General features: G+C 40.4%; 1 pseudogene; it reads right to left on the bottom strand.

Moving 5' to 3' along the window:
* Window positions 1–7,286: 7,286 nt before the first annotated feature.
* Window positions 7,287–7,387, bottom strand: LOC120094561 (U6 spliceosomal RNA; annotated as a pseudogene).
* Window positions 7,388–7,652: the final 265 nt, after the last annotated feature.

Here is a 7,652-nt window from a genome sequence, read left to right as displayed (position 1 = left end):
ATATTCACTCCCTCAAACATACAAATACACATAGATGCATACATGCAAAGAACACACAGACATATGCAAAACTCTGGCATTTTATTCAGACAATTTTGTTTTCCATCTCTCTTACCTACTTCTCTACTTTCCTGTTCCCTTTCCCTCCCCCCTCCATTGCCTTCCTTCCTCTTCTTTCTTTTCTTTTCCTTCTCTTTTTAGTCTGCTATCTAAATGAGAGTGCCAGCCAGGGTAAGAGGCAAAGTAGAAAGCAGAAAACAGGCAGCCTTTTAGAACTTGTGTCTGTGTAAATATCTATGCTAGTGTCAATGTGAGAAACTGTATAATGTGTTTGTAAAGACATGTGTGAGAGTTCTAGAACATTTAGAACTAGAAAAGAAAAAAAATTTCTTCAATTTATATATGCCATTTATGCCTCAGTTTTCTTAATAGGAAAATGAAGATGGTAATGATTCCCCCTGATGATTATTAATGACTTAAATGAAAACTAGATTTAAGGCACTATGGTGCATGATACTCCAAAAATTTCATTGTATCATGTCCTGTAGCATCTTATTTCTTAGGTAATATCGAAAGAAATGTGCCCACGCCAGCAGGGACCCAGTTATTCATGGTGGTCGAGGGGGACCCATACCTGCGGGAGAACGGGCGAGAAATAGGAGCGAGACCAAGTACTGTACTTGTCAAGGTCTGTTTATTGAGAGGAATGTACAGCATTTAAAGCACTGAAGCAGGAATTGAAGCTTAGGGCGGGGGGGGGGGGCAGTACTGGGAAGTGCCCAAGGACATAAGATGAATCATTAAACCGCAAGATAATCCTTCTTAGACAATGAGGCAACAGTCTTCCAGGGACATGTTCTTTTTTGAAAAGGTCAAGCCCTTCTCAGGAATCTGCTCGGGGCAGGGCTCTAGCTTTGCCCAGTCTGGCAGTCCGTCCCAGTCCCCAACAGAAATGCATATTGAGTTTTAATAAATCTTAGCTCTCAGTGATGAAAGATAGAGTAAAAAGAAATAGCCATGTGTGGTGGCATGTGAGTCTATACTCACATACAGAATTTGTGTGGATGAGATGACAGGAAGATTATAATCCCGAGGTCAGATAGCATTGTGTACCCATACAACCATCTGAAACAAGTTTTCAAAAGATTATTTCTAGTTAAATGGACTGTGGGGGTTTATGGTTTTTTTCTGAAGTGATAGGTAGAATCACCTGAAAAATGATGGCACCACAGATAGAGGCTTGTAGGAGGGAGCAGAATGACTTATGAATAAAAATGATATTTATATCAATCCAGTGAAGAGTTGGTTTCAGTATTTTTCAAAGCATTGGCACAAGTGGTGAATTCTGGATTTTTTCTAATATTTGAGCCGTGTATTTTAAACTTACTTTAGATGTGGTTTTGCAAAAAGATTGATCGTTGGCTCTCATTATGAGCTGAACAGGAGAGAAGTCAGGGCATCAGAAAGTGCCTTTTTTTTAGTTGCATCTATGTGCAAGCACAGAATGAAAGATATTAACAGAATGCATTAGAGGTGTGAATAGCTAAGGACAATGGGAAAAGAAGAAAGGGGGAATGGGGAAGAAAGCAGCAAGACAGAGGGGGGAGGGGAGAGAGAATCTTGAAATTTATTCAGAGAATACACGTTGGAACTGTTCTATTCGGAGATTTATGAGTCTATCTTCTTGCAGTGCCCAGAACACTCATTGCTCAATAGATATTTACTCTGTAATAGAAAAATCAGAAAATATTGGGAAATAAGGTGAGGGAAGATTTCAGGTTGTGGAGGAGGAAGAGAAATGGGGGGAGCATATAAGATCCACATGGAGAAAAGAACAGGCCATTAATACTCCAAAGAGGGCAATGTGAAGGGCAGAGTAACCTCACAGGACTCTGCAGAAGAGTGTCAAGTAAGATGATGGCAAAACAGCAAAAAGGAAAAAGTCTCAAAGACTTCTGAGAGGTGGCCTAAGACAGGAGAGGGCACACTAGGACAGGACCCTTTCAGTCTCCATCTGCACCCAGAGCTGGGGATGTCCCACAACTCTCGGACCCAAAACCTGCTGGCAGAGAGCTGGTCTGCCAGGAGCGCTCTCCCTCCTAAGCCCACAGCCCACAGGTAGGACCCCACTTTCTCTCCACTGACTATCCAAAGAGACCCACTGGGAGTACACAGAGCTCAGGAGCTGCAGGGCAACCTGGGACAGGACCATTGTGGTCTCCATCTGCACCCAGAACTAGGGCTGTCCCACAGCCCTTGGACATAAATCTTGCTCACAGAACTAGTCTGCCAGGAGCGCTCTCCCTCATAAACCCACAGACAAAGATGGGACCCCACTTTCTCTCCATTGACTGCCCAATGAGAGACACTCCAGGAGCACATGGGGCACGAGAAACACAGGACAGCCTAGGACAGGACCCTTATGGTCTCCATCTGTGCCTAGAGCTGAGGCTGTCCCACCACTCTCACTCCCAAAACCTGCCCTGAGAGAGCTGGTCTAACGGGAACATTCGAACTCCTAAGATCACAGGCTCACATGCCCACTGGAGGGACAAACTCTAGTACAAGACAGCAAGACAAACTAATATCAGAGATAACCAGATGATGAGAGGCAAAATTAAGAACCTAAGCAGCAGACACCAAGACTGCTTAGCATCATCAGAACCCAATTCTCTCATCACAGCAAATACAGGATATCATAACACACTGGTAAAGCAAGATACAGATTTAAAACCACATCTCATGATGATGATAGAGGAATTCCTTTTTAAATTTTATTTTTCTTGGATATATTATATATTTACATTTCAAATGTTATCCCCTTCGCTCCTCACCCATACCTCTTCCCTTCCTCCTTCTTCTATGAGAATGGTCCTACTCCCACCCACCCACTCCCACCTCAACAACCTGACATTCCCCTATATTGGGGAAATGAACATTCACAGGACCAAGGGATTTCCCTCCTATTGATGCTGGACAATGCCATCCTTTTTCACATATATGGCTGGAGTTATTGGTCCCTCCCTGTGTACTCATTGCTTGGTGGTTTTGTCCATGGGAGCTCTGGTGGAGCTAATATCCACTTATCAGTGTTGAAGGACATGAGGACTCAGTTATACCTCTCCTGGGAATACACTCAAAATATGCTCCAACATATAACAAGGACATATGCTCCACCATGTTCATAGTAGCCTTACTTATAATATCCAGAAGCTGGAAAGAACCCAGATGTCCTTCAACAGAGGAATTGATACAGAAAATGTGGTACATTTATAAAATAGAGATCTACTCAGCTATTAAAAACAATGACTACATGAAATGGATGGAACTAGAAAATATCATCCTGAGTGACATAACCCAGTCACAAAAGAATACATATGTATGTACTCTCTTATAAGTGTATATTGGCCCCAAAGCTTGGAATACCTAAGAAAAAATGTAGAGATCATATGAAGCTCAAGAAGAAAGAAGACCAAAATGTGGATGCTTCATTCCTTCTTAGAAGGGAGAAAAAAATATTCACAGGAGGAAATACAGGGGCAAAAAGTTGAGCATGGACTGAAGAAAATGTCATCCAGAGACTCCGTCACTTGGAGTTCCATCCCATATGCAGTCAACAAACCCAGTCACTGTTGTTGATGTCAAGAAGTGCTTGCTGACAAGACCTAGATATGGGTGTCTTCTGAGAGGCTTTTCCAGAGTCCTACTGATATTGATGAGGGTGGTTGCAGCTAACCATTGGACTGAATAAGAGTACCCCAATGGAGGTGTTAGAGAAAGAACTGAAGGAGCTGAAGTGGTTTGCAACCCCATAGGAAGAACAACAATATCACTCAACCAGACCTCACCAGAACTCCCAGGGACTAAACCACCAACCAATGAGTATACATGGAGAGACCCATGACTCCAGCCACATATGTAACAGAAGATGGTATTGTCCAGCATCAATAGGAGAAAAAGGCCTTTGTCCTGTGAAAGTTCATTTCCCCAATGTAGGGGAATGCCAGCGCACTGAGGTGGAAGTGGTTTTGTGGGAGTGGGAGCATCATCATAGAAGCAGGGGGAAAAGAGTTATGGGGGGGTAACATTTGAAATATAAATAGATAAAATATACAAGAAAAATAAAATTTAAAAATAAAATAAAATAAAAATCTCAAAAACACACCTCTAAAATATCAGTAGAACTCTGAGATATGGAACAAGAAGATTATAGATTTGCCATATGGGAAAGAAATCATGAAGTCTGTAGAGATGCAATAATCTTTACCTAAAACCAAAAAGGAATTAGCATTTTCACAAAATCACAGGAGGTGCAATGAAAGACAAGGTCACTTTCAGACTGGGCAAGATAGCTACAGTGGGAGCCACATCATGGAATGATAAGCCCCAGCAGGGCGGCAAGCAGCAGTTGACTGCTAAGTTGATTTCATAATGCCATTGAAGATTTATGAATAAACTATTTTCTTCTTTTCTTCTGACCTCCTTGCTGTCTCTCCCTCTGCCTCTATATCTGCCTCTCTGTCTCTGTCTCTCTGTCCCTCCCGATTGGGATGGGGAGAATAAAAATATATATGAAGTATGTGACATTCTGCTGAGCACATGAAGGCCTGAGAAAAAACAGATTTAAGCAGACATGAATGGAAATGCAAAGGGTGATTATTACAGATGATAATTAATACTGAAAACTTCCTTATTTCTCATAAGCTCCCAAGAAAGAAATTCAGATCTCAATTTAAGACTCCAGAAATTACAGAGGAGTCTTTTGTGAAGTGTCTTGTTTTCCTTCTACTGTAAAAGCAACTAACAAGTAAAATTGTAAAAATCTGACCCAAATCTCATGGATGAGAGAACTGAACTCACAGAAGTGTAAATAATCCTGAGACCTCAGGACAAACTGCCACATCGACCCACTCTTGCCAACTTCTGTCCACTTCTACCTACATTCCCAGCCCAAGAGGAAACAGCATAGTTCCTCTGGATTCAGGAATATAGGAAAAGGCAGCAGCACAAACCTGCCCACAGAACTGAAGTGAACCAGTACCACACTTCCCTGAACTCAAATCCAAAGGGGGAAGAACTGGACTCTCAAAAGTGCAGACACTCCTGAGAACTCAGAGGAGAAAACTACTTTCTGCCTACATTACTGAACCAATAGGAAATTGCCTACTGCCATCTGTGCCCCTAGGTATAGGAACCTAGGAGCAGTCAGGGGCAGGACTCTTCAGGTTTTTGCCTACACCAAGAGCTGAAAGCCAGTAGCCAGGAGCACCTACACACCTGAGAACAGAGCTCTCTGTTCTCAGATCCAGCTGAAAGAAAACAGGTCTACAGGAGTGCTGACACACAGGCCTACAGGAGGGACAAGCCACTTTCAGAGTCAGCAGGACAAGCCAACACCAGAGACAACCTGATGTCTAAGGGCAAGCTCAGTAATCTGAGTAATAGAAACCAAGACTACTTGGTATCATCAGAGCCCAGTTCTCCTACCAAAGCAAATACTGGATATCCAAACACACCAGAAAAGCAAGATTTGGATTTAAAATCACATTTTCTGAGGATGATGGAGGACTTTAAGAAGAATATAAATAAATCCCTTAAAAAATACAGAACAACACAAGTAAACAAATAGAAGCCCTTATGGAGGCAACACAAAAATTCCTTAAAGAATCCCTTAAAGAATTGAAGGAAAGAAAACACAACCAAACAGGTAAAGGAAATGGACAAAACCATCCAGGATTTTAAAATGGAAATGGAAACAATAAAGAAAGCACAAAGGGAGACAATCTTGGAGATAGAAAACGTAGGGAAGAGATCAGGAGTCATAGATGCAAGCATCACCAACAGAATACAAGAGATAAAAGAGAGAATCTCAGGGGCAGAAGTTACCATGGAAAACAATGACACAGCCATCAAAGACAATGTAAATTGCAAAAAGTTCCTAGCATAAAACATACAGGAAATATAGGGCACAATGAGTAGATCAACCCTAAGGATTATAGGTATAGAAAAGAGTGAAGACTCCCAACTTAAAGGGCCAGTAAATACATTTAACAAAGTTATAGAAGGAAACGTCACTAAACTGAAGAAAAAGATAGCCATAAGCTTAGAAGAAGCCTACAGAACTTCAAATAGATTGAACCAGAAAAGAAATTCCTCCCTTTATACTCAAAACACCAAATGCACAAATCAAAGAAAGAATATTGAAAGTAGTAAGGGAAAAATGTCAAGTAACATAAAAAGACAGACCTTTTAGAATTACACCAGACTTCTCACCAAAGACTATGAAAGCCAGATGATCCTGGGAAGATGTCATACAGACCCTAAGAGAACACAAATGCCAGCCCAGGCTATTAAATTCAGCAAAACATAGATGGAGAATCCAAGATATTCAATGACAAAACCAAATTTAAACAATATCGTTCTATAAATCCAGCCCTACAAAGGAAAATGGATGAAAAACTTCAACACAAGGAAGGAAGGGAAACTACACACTAAAAACATCAAGAAAGTAATCTCCTTGTAACAAAAACAAAAGGAGGCACACAAACATAATTCCACCTTTAACAACAAAAATAACAGGAAGCCACAATTACTATTCCTTAATATCTCTTAACATCACTGTACTCAATTCCCCAATAGAAAGACATAGACTAACACACTGGATACATAAAGACTACCAAGCATTTTGCTGCATACAGGAAACACACCTCAGAGATAAAGACAGACAGAATAAAAGGCTGGAAAACAACTTTACAAGCAAATGGTCCAAAGAAACAAGCTTGAGTAGCCATTCTAATAACAAATAAAATCAACTTTCAACAAAAAACTTATCAAAAAAAGATAAAGAAGAAAACTTCATAATCATCAAAGGAAAAATCCACCAAGATGAACTCTCCATCCTAAATATCTATGCTCCAAATACAATGGCACCTACATTCATAAAAGAAACCTTACTAAAGCTCAAAGCTCACAATTTGCCTCACACGATAATAGTAGGAGATTTCAATACCCCACTCTCTTCAATGGACAGATCATGAAAACAGAAATTATACAGAGACATAGAGAAACTAACAGAAGTTATGAACCAAGTGGACTTAACAGATATTTAGAGAACATTTCATCATAAAACAAAAGAATAAACCTTCTTCTCAGTACCTCACTGTACCTTCTCCAAAATTGACCATACAATTGGCCACAAAACAGGTCTCAAAAGGTACCAGAAGATGGAAATAATCTCATACATCGTATTAGATCACTACAGACTAAGTTTGATCTTCAATAACAACAAAAACAACAGAAAGCACCTGCATGTCATCCTTGCGCAGGGGCCATGCTAATCTTCTCTGTATCATTCCAATTTTAGTATATGTGCTGCCGAAGTGAGCACCAGAAAGCACCTGCATACATGGCAGTAGAACAACATTCTACTCAATGATAACTTGGTCAAGGAAGAAATAAAGACAGAAATTAAAGACTTTCTAGAATTTAATGAAAATGAAAGCACAACATATTCAAACTTATGGGACACAATGAACACAGTGCTAAGAGAAAAGATCACAACTCTGAGTGCCTTCAAAAAAGAAACGGGAGAGCATACATTAGCAGCTTGACAATACACTTAAAAGCTCTAGAACAAAAAGAAATAACTAAAC

The sequence above is a fragment of the Rattus norvegicus genome, chromosome 8 (assembly GCF_036323735.1).
Source record: "Rattus norvegicus strain BN/NHsdMcwi chromosome 8, GRCr8, whole genome shotgun sequence".
In the NCBI taxonomy this organism is placed as follows: Eukaryota; Metazoa; Chordata; class Mammalia; order Rodentia; family Muridae; genus Rattus; species Rattus norvegicus.
This window is presented reverse-complemented; position numbering and strand designations above follow the sequence as displayed.